General features: G+C 38.7%; 1 pseudogene; it reads right to left on the bottom strand.

Moving 5' to 3' along the window:
* The window catches only part of LOC141424255 (vomeronasal type-2 receptor 116-like), an 80,227-nt pseudogene that overhangs the window by 62,423 nt on the left and 806 nt on the right, over positions 1–16,998 (bottom strand).

Here is a 16,998-nt window from a genome sequence, read left to right as displayed (position 1 = left end):
GTCTTTCTTTATCTCATTTGATCACTGTAGGTTTGAAGTCTACTTTGTCAGAGGTAAGTATTGCTACTTCTGCCTGCTTTCAGGGACCATTGTCTTCGTAAATCTTCTTCCAGGCTTTCATCATAATGCTTTGCTTATTTCTGTCAGTGGGATGGGTCTCCTGACAACAAATTATTGGATCTTACTTTTTAATCAATTTCATCCAATGCTGCCTTTTGATGGGTAAATTAAGTTCATTAACATTAAGTGCTAGTACTGATAGGTATATGGTGATTCCTGTCATTTAGTTGTCTTAGTTGTTTGAAGGTTTGATTGTGTGTACCTAAGTTGAGGTTACTCTCTACTTTCTTGCTCTTTCTTCTCCTGTGGTTTGGGACTGCCTGCCCTGTCATGGTTTTGTTTGCTTTCAGTTTCTGTGTGCAAATCCCTATAAGAATCTTTTGTAGTGGTGGCTTTGTGGTCACATATTGTTTTAGTTTCTGCTAATCATGGAAGACTTTTATTGCTCCTTCTATTTTGAATGATAGTTTTGTTTGGTAGAGTATCATGGGGTTGAAGTTATTTTAATTCAGTGCCTGGAAGACCTCACCTTAAGCTCTTCTTGCTTTTAATGTTTCTGTTGAGAAGTCTGTTATGTTTTTGATGGGTTTACCTTTGCATGTTATTTGTTTTTTCTCTCTTACAGTCTTCAATATTCTTTCTCTAGTTTCTGTACTTGTTGTTTTAATGATGATATGCTGTGGGGTAGTTCTATTTTGATCTGGTCTGTTTGGTGTACTGGAGGCCTCTTGCATCTCTATGGGACTAGATTTCTCTAGAGTTGGGAAATTTTCAGTTATTATTTTGTTGAATATATTATGCATGTCCTTTGCTTGCATTTCTTCTCCTTCTTTGATGCCCATGATTCTCAGGTTTGGTCTTTTGATGGAGTTCTTGTATTTTCTTTTCACAGGTCTTGAGGTGTTTAACTAATAGTTCTTTGGCTTTTCCTTTAATTACCATTTCATCTTCGAGTTCTGAGATTCTGTCTTCTGGTTGTTGTATTCTGCTGGATTAGCCTTCCATTTTGTTTTGCAATTCTGTTTCGTTTTTTTTTCTTTGGTTGTCCATGACCTGAGTCACTTCCTCTTTAATCTTGTCTGTTTTTGTCCTGTCTTCATTTATCTCTTTATTAATCATGTTCTTTGTTTCACTTTGGTGTTTATACAGTGCTTGTATGGTTTACTTTATTTCTTTTTGTTTTTTCTCAAATTTTCTATTTTTGTTGTCTTGGAATTTCTTGAGTGTCACCTGTACATTTGGTTGACCATATCCAGTATCATCTCTGTAAAATTCTCATTGATTACCTGTAGTATTTCTTATTTTAAATTGTTCTTGTGGGCTTCATTGGGTTCTTTGGCATAGTTTATCTTCATTTTGTTGGAGTCTGGATCTGAGTATCTGTTTTCTTCATTTCCCTCTGGTTCCTGTACTAATTTTTTGCTGTTGGGACAGTGGTTTCCCTGTTTTTTCTGTCTTCCTGTCATTGTCCTTGTGTTGTTATTGTGCCTGTACTGTGTGGAATTAAGTATTTTCTAGCTTGTAATAAGAACAATGGTGATATTTAGAATGGAAGAGTGAGAGGAGATGGAAAGCAAATAAGTTAAAGGAAAAGGGAAAAACACATAAATAAAGAAGTAGAAAGAAGCAAAACCAACAAACAACCAAAAAAGTTTCAAAGATACAAACAGGGAGAGGTAGTATACTAATCAACAGTAAGTTGAACAGGCATTAGAGCAACAGAGAGTGGATTGAGAAAAAATCTCAAAGTTCAAATGCAATAAAGTTTCAGTCTTAATAATTTTGGTGTTCTTCCCTCATCCTCCAATCCTGGAGATGGTGTCTCAGAAGTAGTTCTGTCATTGTCTCATCAAAGGAGAAAAAACAAAACAACAAAAAACAACAAAAAAAAACCCCACAAAATGTCCCAAGTTCAAATGCAATACAGTTTCAGTAAGTTTTTCAGCATGTAGGTGTAGTTTCGTTGTTGTCTCATCAAAGGAAGAGAGAAGAAAAAAAAAAGAGTCTGGAGACAGTTCTGTGAATGGCTATCTGAGGCTGTGGCTCACCTGCCCGCAGCTTCTGCCTGCTTTTGCTGGAGGTGTTATTTATGCAGATCTCAGGAGTGAGCTTAACACTCACCTAGCCCCTCAGGCTTTGTTTACTTAGTGTTCTCCTGGCATGACCACCACTGCTACCAGCTTTCTCCTTTCCAAGCACACTGGGGGAGGTGACACTGCACCTGTTTTCTCAGTCAGGAAGTGGGTCTTCCCCCTCTCCTGTGGAGTTTTCTTCCAACTGCTGCTCTTACAAGCTTTCCCACTCCTCATTGCTGGGTGTGTACCACTGCTCCTACCTTCTCCAGCTGGCTTGTTGTGAGGGAATTCCCCTCCTCCATCTTCAGGACTCAGGGCACCCTGCCCTCTTTGCTACATGTCTTTTTTGTTGTTATTGCTTATTATTCAGTTTTTTTTCTCTTTTTTCCCTGCATGGTGGTCGGTCTGTCCAGGGCGCTATGCTGATCTGGCTCAGGATTGTCTGTGGGAGTACCGAGTGCCACTTAGCTCACCTAGTGGTCTGCATCTTCCCAAGCCATGTGTGTTCTGGCATCTGGCCACGGCACAGGAGCCCTCCTGGTTTCTCCTTTTAAGGTGAAGTGCAGATGCTGTGTGCAGGCTGGAGGTGTGGAGGAGTCAAAGTTTTGCCTCTTCTCAGTGGTTTTTCCTGTACAGTGTATCTCCAGCATCTGTCCAAGATTTTACTTTAGGTAGCATGCTTTTTGCTTCCTCCCTCTAGCCTCCATCTTGGAATCCTTCTGAGGCAAACTCTTAATGTGGTTTGATTTGCATTTCCTTTATAGCCAGGGACACTGAGAACTTCTTCATGTGTTTTTGACCACTTCTGTTTCTTTTTTGAAAAAATTTCAGCTTAGGTCACTTGCCCATTTCTTCATTGAGTCATTAGTCTCTGGGAGTTGGTTTTAGATTGGTGATGCTTTCCAGATGTTTTCTATTGCAACATTTCAGTTTCATTGTTTTGTCAGAATCTGTCTTTGCTGAATTTCTCATCCATGTTACTGACGTTTTCACACCTATGTGAAATTGATATTTTTACTTCATTTGTCCCTTTGAGTCTCTAACAGCATTTATGATTGACAACATTGGACATTTGCTTTCTTTGTTGCCATTTGCTTCATTATATTATGTTGTGCTTTTGAAGTATTGTGAGTACAATATCCATTCTTTGTACTTAAAACTTTCAAAGTATTTTCTTCTTTTTGAAATGGAAAGTGCATAATTATAATTTATAGTTATCAGACTGTGAAATAGCATCTCAGAGCTCTTCGGACTGATGTAACTGTGACCTTGCTGTTCTTAAATGACTGGTGCAATTCATCAGTGAGTCCATTAAGTCTTTGGTTTTTCTTTGAAGAGGCTTTCTATTTTCACTCCATCTTTGTTATTCATCTGTCCAAGATGTCTATGCCTTTCTGACTCAGTTCTAGTAATATGCATGTCCCTAATTTTTTTTGGTTTCTTCTAGACTTGCAAAGTTTTGGCATAAAGTTCCGTATGAATGTTATTTATCTATTCTCTTTTTTTGTGTTTTTTTTTCACTGCTGTTATTTAGTTCATTGCATGTCCATTTCTTAACTTTCTGTTTTTGTTTTTTCATTTATTCTTATATGCATACATTGTTTGGGCCATTTCTCCTCCCCTTCCTCCACTCCATCCATCTTCCCTCCACCTCCCTTGCTTCTAGGCAGAACTTGTTCTGCCCTTTTCTCCAATATTGTTGAAGAGAAGACATAAGCAATAATAAAAAAGACACTGCATTTTTGTTAGTTGAGATAAGGATAGCTATGCAGACAGATTGCTCGCATTGCTTCCATGCACAAGTGTATTACCACAAGAACTGATTCATCTCTACCTGACCTCTTCACTACTTCCTGGTCAACTTCACACATTGACCTCTGTTGCCTTAAGGTTATGAATTAGTTCCTCTGCAGTGGGGGCATCAAACACTTTCAAGTTTTGGGTTTTCCTACCTAGCCCCATTCCTCCCATATGTGCTCTCCCTTTAGCGTGTGATACAAATTCAATATTACTGCCTTTTTCCTAGATCTAAGTCCACATAGAGGGAAACATGCGATTTTTGGTCTTCTGGACCTGGGCTAACCTTGCTAAGAAAGATTTTCTCCAGTTCCATCCATTTACTTGTGAATGATAAGATTTCAGTTTTCTTCATGGCTAAGTAAAATTCCATTGTGAATAAATACCACATTTTCTTAATGCATTTATCAGTACTGGGGTATCTTGGCTGTTGCCATAACTTGGCTACAGTGAATAGTGCAGCAATAAACATGGCTGTGCAGCTGCCTCTAGAGTAACTTGAGTCACATTCCTGTGGGTATATCCCTAGGAGTGAGGTTGCTGGATCATATGGCACATCCATCTTTCTTTTTTTAACTAGCCTCCATGTCATTTTCCAGAGTTGTTGTATTAGCTTGTATTCCCATCTTTAGTGTACGAGTGTTACTTTTTCCCCACATCCTCACTAACACCTCTTTTGCATTCTCTCCTCTTTTGCATTTCTGATTTTACTGATTTGGGTTTTTTCTCTCCTCATTTTAGTCAGGTTTGCCAGAGGTCTGCCAATCTTGTTTACTTTTTCAAAGAACCAGCTTTTTGTCTCATTTCTTTGTATTTTTTTGTTTGTTTCTATTTCATTAATTTTGGCCATTATTTTTATTATCTCTCTCCTTCTGCTTGTTTTGGATTTTGCATGTTCTTGTTTTTCTAGGAGTTTGAGATGTAGCATTAGGTCATTGATTTTAGATCTTTCTGTCCTTTTAATATATGCCCTCATGGCTATAAACTTTCCTCTTAAGAATGCTTTTGCTGTGTCTCATAGGTTCTGGCAGGTCATGTTTTCATTTTCATTAACTTCCAGGAACCTTTTAATTGCCTCTATTATTTCATCAATGACCCATTGATCATAGAGCAATGTGTTGTTCAGCTTCCAATGGTTTGTATGCTTTCTACTGTTGTTTTTGTTGATGAGTTCTAATTTTAATGCATTGTGGTCAGATAGAATGCATGGGATTATTTCTATTTTCTTATATTTGCTGATGCTTGCTTTGTGCCCTAAGATATGATCAATTTTGGAAAAAAGTTCCCTGGCCTGCTGAGAAGAATGTATATTGTGTGGAAGTTGGATGAAATATCCTATAGACATCAGCTAAGTCCATTTGAACTATGGCATGTTTTATTTCTAGAATTTCTTTATTGATTTTTTGTGTGGATGACCTATCTATTGGTGATAGGGGGTATTAAATCTCCCATTACCACTGTGTTGGAGTCTATATATGCTTTAATGTCCTACAGAGTATGTTTGATGAAATTGTGTGCACTGATGTTGGGTCTTATTGGTTGATAATTCTTATTTCCTTTTGGTTTATTTCCCCTTTTATTAGTATGGAGTGTCCTTCTTTATTTTGTTTGATCAATGTAAGTTTGAAGTCTACTTTTTCTGAGATAAGTATTGCTTCCCCTGCCTGTGTTCAGGAACCATTGGCTTGGTAAATCTTCCAGCCTTTCTCTCTGAGCCAGTGCTTATTTCTGTCAATGACGTGGGTCTCCTGTAGGCAGCAGATTGTTGGATCTTCCTTTTTAATCCAGTTTGCCAAACAATGTCTTTTGATGGGGGAATTAAGTCTATTAACATTCATTGCTAGCATTGATAGGTGTGTAGTGATTTCTGTCATTTATTTGTTTTTGTTGGTTAAGGGTTTGATTGTGTGCAGCTGAATCAATGTCACTCTCTGATTCCTTGTCTTTTCTTCTCCTGTTGTCTGGTACTGCCTGTCCTCCCATGGCTGTGTTTGCTTTCATATTCTGTGTGCCATATTCCTTGAAGAATATTTTGTAGTGGTGGCTTGGTCGTCATATATTGTTTTAGTTTCTGCTTATCATGGAAGACTTTTATTGCTCCATCTATTTTGAATGATAGTTTTGCTGGGTAGAGGATCCTAGGGTTGTAGTTATTTTCATTCAGTGACCGGAATGCCTCATTCCATGCTCTTCTTGTTTTTTAGGTTTCCATTGAGAAATCTGGTGTGATTTTGATGGGTTTACCTTTGTATGTTACCTGTTTTTTCTATCTTACAGCATTCAATATTCTTTCTCTATTCTCTGTGCTTGTTGTTTTAATGATAATATGTTGTGGAGTAGTTCTATTTTGATCATGTCTGTTTGGTGTCCCGGAGGCTTCCTGTACCTGAATGAGTATAGTTTTCTCTAAATTTGGAAATTTTCTGTTATGATTTTATTGAAAATATTACAAATTCCTTTTGCTTACACCTTTTCTCCTTCTTCAATGCCCATGATTCTCAGGTTTGGTCTTTTGATGGAATCAGTGAGTTCTTGCATAATCCTTTCATAGTGCCTCCTGTATGTTTTGTTTGACCTTGTCTAGTAACATTTCCATGAAATTCTCAGTGATTACTTCCAGGATTTCTTCTTTCAGAATGTTCTTCTGGGCTTCGTTGGGTTCCGTGGGCTTGTTTATCTTTGTTTTTTGGAGTCTGGAAGGGGGTATCCGTTTTCTTCATTTCCCTCTAAATCCTGTATTAATTTATTTTTGGGGGGAGAAAGATTTCCATGTCTTTTTTGTCTTCCCACCACTTCACTTGGTGCTGTTTCTGTCCCTGGTCTGTGTGTAATTTAGTATTAGCTAACTTACAATAGTAGACCTAACAAAACAAAGAAAGAAAGAGAAAAAAAGGAAAGAAAAACAAAAAGAGAGTACCCAAGAAATCAACTGGGAGAGGTGGTGGACATGCAAACAGGGAAGAAAACAAACATACAAACACATAAATAAAATTCCAGGTTCAGGAACAATAGAATTTCAGTCTTAGTAATTCTGGTGTTACTCTTTCTGCATCCAGTCCTGGTGTTGGTATGTAAGCAGAAGCTCTGTCTAAGTTTCATCAGGTGGTTAGGAAGACTCACCAGATTTTTTCCCCTCTCTTTCAGTGGCAGCTGCTTAGTTACCTCCACCCTCAGTGAAGTGTGGCTTGTCCTCAGATTCCAGAGATCAGCTCTGTGGCCCACTAGCGATCCTGATTTGGAGTTGATATTTCACTGTGTTTGTTTACTGGGGGCATGTTTCTTTGCTTCACACCTTTTCTGTGGGGCAAGGTCAGAGATCCATCAGCCAGCTCTCTGCTGTCAGCATGTTATGCTGGTTTGCTGACTGTTTTTCAATTTTGAAACGTTGTTTGACTTTGGATGTTACTTACTGGCTTAGGAGATGAGCTTTCTGGATGTCTATCTGCCCTATTTCAGGCAGCGGCTTATAACCTGCCCACTGTTGGCCCTTCTGCCTTTCCAGTCTTTGCTTACTGAATGTTCACATGGAGATCAGTTCCGTGCTCCTTCTCCCTTCTCTGATGTGCTCAGAGCATCCTATCCCCTCTGCTGTGTGTTCCTTTTCAGTTCCTTGTTTATTATTCTTTTTTTTATTGTGGGGTGGAGTTCAGTCTGTCCAGGGGGCTATGCTGGTTTATCCCAAGGGTAGCTGTGGGAATACCATGTGCCACTTATTTTCTCACCAGTTGTTTTTTTGTCTCCAAAGCAGGTTTGGAGCTGGTATCTGAAGTGCAGGAGCCCTCCTGTTTTCTCATTGTAATGTGTTGTAAAGAAGCTTTGTACAGGCTGGGGGTCCAGGGTGTCAGAATTTAGATTCTTCTTGGTCAAATACCTTTAAATAACAGCAAATTAACATAAAAATTTTACAAAAATAGAAATAAACAAAAATGAGAGACTGGATAGTCATAAGAAATATAGGGGTAAAATACAGTAAATACACATATAAATATCAGAATGTCATAATGAAAACCCTTCTTTATATGTGTGTATACACAATACACAATAAATACAGTGTGTATTTGTATATATGTATTTCCATGTGAAAATTTCACCATGGTATTTCTTATATAATGTCACTGTTGATGCATTCTGTCATATTTGTTTCCCTGGGGAAATCCTTATTCTTCCTTCATTGCAAACGGAGAGCTCTTTGTCTTAAAGGTTTTTGTTTTTGCTGCTGTTCTTATTGATGTTGTTGTTGTTCTTCTTCTTCACTATTGTGAAATTCAACTAGCACTACTAATTCTATGTTTCTGCTGAAAACGCATCTCAGGGCAGCAGTGTTAAACTTACATTTATTTGTTACTATTCTTTTGAAGGCTTGAGAATCTTCTCTTTATCTTTCACCTGTGAGAGCTTCATTATACTATGGTTTCAGGCAGACTTGGTTTTGCTTACTTGTGAATGGTTAATTTTGATCCTCCTGTACCTTGATATTTGTATGTTTCTCTATGTTGGGGAGTTTTAACATTATAATTTATTTGAATAAGCTTCCTACATTTTTTGCCTTCTCAACTGGTTCTTGAATTGCAATACTGCAAATATCTGGTCTTCTATACTTTTTCAAAGAAGCGATAAGCCTTTGTCAACTTCTTCATTATTGTTCTCCTACAATTGTGTATTTTAAATAGCCTGTCTCTAAGAACATTCATCTTTCTTTTGTTGATCTACCTTGCTATTGTTCTCTTCTATGACCTTTTTTGATTTTCCTGAATGTATTTATCAGCTTAAGAAATTCTGTTTTTAAATTGCTCATTTTCTGAGTCTCAGTGTGGAACTTGTAAGAAATGTCCACACAAAGCCTCCTTGACCTGGTTGCCTGGGAATCGTTTTGAAACAGCCATGAGTGAAGAGAGTGACAATATTTACAATGATGTGTATGCTGTGGCCCACACCCTTCATAAGATGCTACTTCATCAAATCGAAATGCAAACAGTGGGAAAAGGAAAATGGATGGTGTTTTCCCCTTCTCAGGTAGAGGCTTTTTCATTGGAAGTTACATGACATCAGGAACATCTCTTTGCTAACTGATTTCATAGACAAGCTAAGTAGTTTGTGATACATTTCAGAAAGCACAATAGAAAGTATACATTTTTCACTTCCTAGGAGATAACTAGACCTGGGCAGATGTGTACTTGAATACCAGGGTGCCATGTGTCAAAAGGAAATGTGTTTTAGTTCCACATCAATGTTTTCTGTTTTAAATGACTTCAACAACCTACATGGAAAATGTTTTCAATAGGATAATGCCAGCATTTCACAAACAGTTTCTTAAATAACAAGAAAGAAAATGAGGTCTTCAAGTACCTAAGACCTGCTAGAGGCTGTAGTGGGTATTTTATATCAATGATTTGATTTAATTCCAGTTTAGGTGTTATTGAACCCATTTGATATTTGAATCTCTAGATTCATTTATAAAATACATACAACTAGGCTTTTCCAGGAAGTTAAAAATGATCGAATTCCCCAGATTCACTCATTATAGTTAAGTGTGACATTGGTGTTTTTTGTTGAAACTGTAATTTTGATCCTCTGATGTGTGCCCAGCATTTGATATCATGATATTTTAGTTCTCTAGCTTTTCCTTTGTACTACGTCATTGCTGTAATGCATTACGAACACAATCAGGAACTTTGCTCAGTTCAGATTTTCTGTCTTAACCATGGAATCTACTTCACCTTAGGATGATACATCTCTTTTAGCTGCACCCCATTCTGAAGAGCATTCAGTTTAACAACCCTGCAGGAGACCAAGTGATTTTGGATGAGAAAAGGAAATTGGAGGCAGAGTATGACATTCTCAACTTTTGGAATTTTCCAGGAGGTCTTAGACATAAGGTGAAAGTAGGAAAGTTCATATGGTCTACATGGTCAACAATTATCTCTACATGAGGATCTGATAGAGTGGAACTCGGGGACTTTAGAGGTGGGTTGGATCAAATCGTAAATCTTTGAATTTCACACATCAGTAAGCAATACTTGTTTAGATTTAATATTCCTGATGTTGATTCATAATCCAGCAATGTTTGTTTAATAACTTCCAATTTAGAGATTTTTCTCATTAATTCAATCATGGGTGAGAAAGGAACATATTTGTTTACCAACATGTTTCTGTGTTCATATTTTGCAATCCTAAAATACACACAATATCTGTTTTACTTGGCTGTCCCTCACTGTGACAAAATGAATGAGAAAATCAACTTCTAGGGATAAAGGGTTTATTCAGCTAAGAGTTGTGAAAGTCTCCATCTTGAACTTGGCCTGGTTCTTTAAGATATATGGCAAAGCAAAGCATTATGGTTGGAGCAGATAGCATAGCAAGTACACACCTCATGGCAACAGAGGAACCAAGAGAGAGAGAGGATTGGCCCTGGGGTACCAATATCACCTTTAACTGTATACTTGTAATGACCAAAATTCCTCCCACTAGAATCAATGCTTAAAGGATTGATACTTTCTAAAAAAGCAGCAGTCCTGGCGACGAAGATTTTTACACATAAGCCATTGTGTCATATCATGGCCAGAATCTAATAATGTACAATGAATTTGTAGGATTTTTGTAGAGAAAATTACTATTTCTTATTGATCCAATTCAATAAAACACTGTAATTATTGAAATACTTTGGAAATGTCTGAGCAACCACCAATACCTATCTGATTTTCCTCAGAATCTTCACTCTGTTTGCAGCGAGAGTTGTGGTCCTGGATTCAGGAATCCTCTCAGGAGGGAAAGGCTCCCTGTTGCTTTGATTGCATCCCTTGCCCTGAGAATGAGATTTCTAATGGAACAGGTAAGTCTGTGAGTTATGAAAAAACTCCTACCCATCCTAAATAGTTTCCCATATTCCCTGAAGAGGAAAAAGCCCTACAAGTGGAATGCATAGGCAAGATCTTCCTACATCCATTGGGAAGTGAAATGACACAAAGGATCACATTGACCTTTAAAACAACACAGCCCATATACCATTATTTGCATATTTGATTCACCACTATATTAATTGTATGCATTACTTTCTCAAGAAAACACCTTCCACCATTTCTCTCTATACAATTTTCATTTCTGTCATGGAATTTGGGAGAAATATTATGGAAAAATACCTTCCTATTTCTACCTCACAGTGAATACATGGTTCTTGTACATTTCTATTTTCTGAGTGGTTGTCAAAATGCTTGACAAAGACCAAGTGTTCAGAAAATTTTTGTTTGATTTAAGAGATACGTTTATCTATATTGTAAGAAATTCTTTGAAAGCTTCAGAGGGCAGGCTTGGGTGCTGGTGGATCACACATATACACCTATCTTCTTGAAAGCTGAATCACAGGATTACAGTTCAAGAAAAGCCCAAACAAACACTGTGTGAGACCCCATAGCAAAAACAACCAGATGAAAATGGACTGGAGCTGTGACCAAGTGGCGAGTGCTTGTGTCTGGGGAGTGCACAATGAGTAGGTCAAGATGCGGTGAAGGTGAGGCTCATTCCCACAGATAAGCCATGCTAATTACTCACATTAATCTCCTTGACAACTCCAGCAAACCCAGGAATGGGAGCACAGGATTCTAAGGTAATGAGAGTTCTCGCTAGCCCAGAGAGAAACCTGCAGAGGACTATGGAACTGTTTGTGGATTGGAGTGTCCCTCAGGACCCCTTTCATGAGGGTTTGTGTGGACATGGGCAGCTTCAAACACAGGGGAGAAAAGCACAAGGGCCCAGCTCAGTGATATCCTAGGCAGACTCCAGGGAAATTTGCTCATGTCCACAGTCTCATCTTGTAGAAGGACCTTAAAAGTGTGGGTCTGGTGTCTACACAGCACACACATCCAGAAAGTCTGTTTCTACTCTGTGGCCTTGAGAAAGTTGCTTGATGTCACTGTGCCTCTGTTTCCACACCTCTAATATGTAAGTGATAATAATACCTATCTCATCATTATGAGGTGGGTCAAATAGAATAATTCTACTATGAGCTTAGGCTACAAACTGGCTCCCATGGTGCTGTTAAAATGTTTCCTATGGTTATTCATCACTGGCCAGTAGCAGGAGAGGCTGTGAAGCTTAAATGCATGATGGATGAAGGCCGCCTTCGTTATGTCAGCACATAGTAGGTGCTAACAAAGCTCCAATCTCATGCACTCCATCCAGAAGTAAGGCTTTGGGACAAAGAGAGTGTGGCCAACTCATCCTGGACACTAGAACCAAGGCTCATAACCCTTGCTTCTGAGAAAATCCATGGAAAACAACTGTCTAGGCTGTTGAGCTCTGGGTGTTTCAGTGAAGGAAAGGGGCTTTCTGGCTGACACAGCAGGTTAATCTGTGACAGGAGGTATCATTTTACATTAACCATGGGCCTCAAGCCACATAGCAGTAATACAAATCCCTCCCCTCTAAGTGGATCCTGGCTCCCCACACACACCCACCTTCCACATGTCAGCCAGCCATTGGGGTGTTCTAAAAATGCAAATGGTTTTATGGAGTTGCCCACGATTCTGTCCATGTTACAAAAAAGTAACTGCAGCCCCAAGATAAGGCCCAGTCCACATCACCCCATTTACACCTCATTCACCTGTGCTCTCTCCAGCTGTGCCCCTGCATCAGGTCCTTTGCACTGTCTATTAATTACTTATCTGAACTGATGAGAGAAAGAATAAATCCAGGACTTCCCAGTCAGGCTCAGGATGCCCCCTCTCCACAGATGATTCTTAGAGAAAGATCCAAGACTGAGGGATACATTAGGTGACCCATATATTGGTGGAACTGAAATTTCAAGTATTCCATTCCTTTAGTTTTTCCTTTACCTTCAGCTAACACTTCTAATGCATCTAAATTTCTTCAATCCCTCACATTCTGTAATCAACATTATTCATTGATGGGGAGAAACTTTAAACTGAGTTTCTTAGTTGATTTGTTGACTTTGTGTTCCCAGAATTTCAATTTGATTTCTGACAGAATGGCTATAACTATTGAATCTTTACAATTCAAGCCCTGCATTGACTTCCTTATTTCCATTGGTTCTTTATTTGTGTTCTCTTGTCATCCACTCATGCATTCATTCTTTCCTTCTTTAACTTTTCTTTTTTTTAAAATCGTTATTATAACCATTTTTAAAAAACCATTTGTTTGAGACATCTTCTTCTTCATTATTGTTAGTATTTCTTTGGAGATACTGAGTTTAGGATGAGTCATGTGGCCTTATTTGTTTCATATTACTTGGATTTCTGCATTAAGATTTGTACATATAAGCCAAGCAATTTCTGAGAAATTTTTAACACCTGTGGTCTTCATTGAAGTATTCTGAATGTTTACACAGGAGAACGCTGTGGCAAGTTTGTGACTCGTTTTCTCCACATTGGTAGCCGTGAATTTGCCCATCTGATAAGAATATTGAGCCTGACAGTATTCACATTGAGCTAAAACACTTAGAATGTCTGATAAAATGGTTATCTGACTTCTTCTAGACTGCTTACACTATATAAGCTTTCTCTCTCTCTCTTTGGAGCCACTGTTAGCCAGAAGGAGCTTAACCACCTGTCAGTTGAGTAAGAATTTCCTTGTTTCACAATGTCCCCAACTTGTGTCTAGGAATAGTTAGGGTTTAAGCTGATCAGTGGCCCAAAAAACATTATAGACATGGATAGTGCACTGAATTACCTACATGCAGAGATTACCTTAAGAACTAAGAAATCTACTTGCTGGTTTCAGTGCTTCCATCCATGTCCAGGAATTCATCTTCTTCTTGGGGTGATGATATGTACATCATGTGATTTGAAAAAGTGCAGGGCTTTCAGCAGCAGCAACCAACAAACTGGATGGTGTGGATTTGCATAGAAAACATATATAATTCATGCCCTGCTCAGAAATTCACTTCTCTTTGGAATCCCTGGAAGTCATGTGGTTAGGGAGAATTGGGCTTGATGCCTTCAGGGCCACACAGAATCAGCACACTGATACAGGATGCCCATCCTAAATAACAACATTAACACAGACAAAGCAGAGTCAGTGATTAGTCTCCATATGACCATCACATTATGGAACTCTCTCCCTTCCACAGGTGGTAGAATGTCTGACCACCATACTTTCTGTTCACACAACTCTCTGCTGCTTCAACTTCTCTAAGGGTTCAAACCAGACCCTCCCACTCTGCATGCTCCACTCTCATGACCATCTCTCACTCAAACCTGATGGCAGGGTTGTTCCAGTGTATTTCCTACTAGTTTGTGGAGTTGCTTCAAAGTTTCCTGATATATTATGGTCTTTGATCCACTGGAGTTGTTTTTGGTACAGGTTGAGAGACAGGGATCTAGTTTCAGCCTTCTATATATGAAATCCAGATTTACATGCAGCATTTGTTGAAGAGGGTGTTTTTACCCCATTATGTGTTTTGGGCTCCTATGTCGATTCAAGTGCACTGGCCTTGGTGCACAACAGGTGCCCTCAACTTGCTACACATTGCCAGAAGCCTGCCACCACACACACAAGTGCACCACTGGCCCCAGGTTTTGCTATTTGCAGGCACCAGGAGGCTTCTCTCCCCACAGAGCATGGAGACCCATACCCCCCACAGTCCCTGATAGCAACAGAACCCTTACTCCCCCAACAAAGATTGAAAATGCCAGATATCCTACTGGGGAGAGGTAAGCTAAAATCTTCTACTCTGAATGTGGTATGATAATCCCTGTTTCCCCAGGCACACAGAAATGGAGCACTTCACACTGCATCTCCCTGCAAGAGATTCCCATCTCTCCCTATCAAGAGCTAGAATCCCAGCTCCTCCACTGAGTGGCCATCTGCTACTCTGCTGGTGCTAGGAGGCCTGGCCCCCACAGTGCACTGAGACCTGATCTTCCCCACTGTACTGCAGAAGAGCCCCTCTGTCCCCATCCAAGAGCAGGAACTCAAACCCCTTAATGATGTGAGAAAATACATAATTTGCAACACAACCAAAACACTGCAATGGGTAACAAATCCAGCATACCCTGCTCTGAGGAACACTACTGAAGTGCCAAGAGACAAAAACTCAAAACCATACTACAGGGGCACAAGGGATTAAAATCCTAACCAAAACCAACTCCAGATGTGTCTCAATGCAGAATGAAATAGCAAGACAACCACTCTCCATAAAAAGGCCAGTTCCACCTGCATAGAACAAGAACTATCAAAAAAAATTTCAAAAAAATGACAAAACTGTTTAATGACATCAAAGGAAGAATGCAAAAGTAAGCATTTGCCCTCAAAGAGAACATGAGAAACCAATTAAATGAGCACTAAGAGTCTCTAAAAAACAGATGACTTTAATTAAGAAGATTATCCAGAATATGGAAGAGAAAATCAATAAAAATAAGGATACCCTTAAAATTAATCAATACTAAATAAAAAATTCAATAACCCAAACAAAAATAATAACTGGAAGCTTGGAGGACACAGTGGAGAAAGTTGTAAATAGAGTATCAGAAACAGAAGACAAAGTAGAGAATTTAGATCAAACAATAAAAGATCATGAAAGAATGCTATGAAAATATGAATGGGAGATGCAAGATATCTGGGACACCATGAAAAGACAAAACCTACAAATCATGGGTATAGAAGAAGGAGAAGAGGATAAAAATTGAAGGCCTTGACAATGTATTCAATAGATTAATAGTTAAAAACTTCCCTAACCTCGAGAAAGAGAGAGTCCCCCAAGTGCAGGATGTTTATTGCATATCACCCCATCATAACCAAAAAGGAAAGACATGCATCGTGATTATAATCAAGACTGTCAGCAAATAGAACCAAGAAAGAATTCTGAAAGCTGCAGAAGAGAAAAGACAAGTCCCATATGCATGCAAACCCGTTAGAATAACAGCAGATTTCTAAACTCCAACTCTAAATACAAGAAGGTCATGAAAAGACTTAACTCAGATGTAGAAAGAAAGGAACTGTCATCCTAGACTTTCTACCCAGCATAACTATCCTTCCTCATTGAAGGAGAAACTGAAACCTTTCTCAACAAGGAAAAACTAAATGAATTTGCAACTACCAAGCCAGCCCTACAGAAGATACTTAAAGGACTTTTACATATAGAAGTTGAAAATAGAGTGAGGCAAGTAGACTCAAGAAAGAATAAACACTTTTGAGTAAGCAGACCAATACACAAGGACTAGGTAAAACTAAACAACAAGTAAACAAAAATGACTGGAAACAACAGGCACTTCTCAATACTAACACTGAATGTAAATGGCATCAATGCCCCAATCAAAAGACACAGAACAGCAAATTGGATGAAGAAACAACACCTAAGCTTACAAGAGACTCGTTTATCTGAAAAAAAAATACTGGCTTAGAGTCAAAGGGTGGAAGAAAGTTTTCCAAGCAAAATGGACCCCAGAAACAAGCAGATGTGAGTAGCTCTACTCATATCTGACAAAGTTAACTTCAAAATAAAATCAGTCAGGAGATACAATGAAGGTCACTTCATATTAATGAAAGTAACAATTCATCAAGTGGAAATATTGTATACAAGAAACACTGGGGCACCCATCTACATTAAAAAAACTCCAACGGCCCTCTGAGCACAGATAGACACTAACACAGTGATAGTGGGGGACCTGATTATCCCACAGTCACCAACAGACTGATCATCCAGACAAATTATAAAGAATCTTTAGAACTACTTCACACATTAGACCAAATAAACATGGCTGATATCCACCAAGTACTTCACCCAACAACTAGGCAATACACACTCTTTTCTGCAGCTTGGAACTTTCTCCAAAATAGAGCATATTTTTGGAAACAAGGCAAGTCTCAACAAATTCAAGAAAATCAAAGCAACCTTCTGCATCATATCAGATCACAACAGAATAAAACTAAAACTCAACAATGAAAGAGTCTCCAGGAAATACTCAAACACATGGAAACTGAAAAACATCCTGCTAAAACCAATGAGTGATTGAAATCATAACGGAAAAATTCAAAATATTCCTAGAATCCAAAGAAAATCAAATACAACCTACCAGAATCTGTGGGTCAGAGCAAAGGCCATGGTAAAGGGAAA

This window comes from Castor canadensis, chromosome 6, assembly GCF_047511655.1.
Source record: "Castor canadensis chromosome 6, mCasCan1.hap1v2, whole genome shotgun sequence".
Taxonomy (NCBI): Eukaryota; Metazoa; Chordata; class Mammalia; order Rodentia; family Castoridae; genus Castor; species Castor canadensis.
The sequence above is the reverse complement of the archived record's forward strand: the minus strand, read 5'-3'. Positions and strand labels throughout refer to the sequence as shown.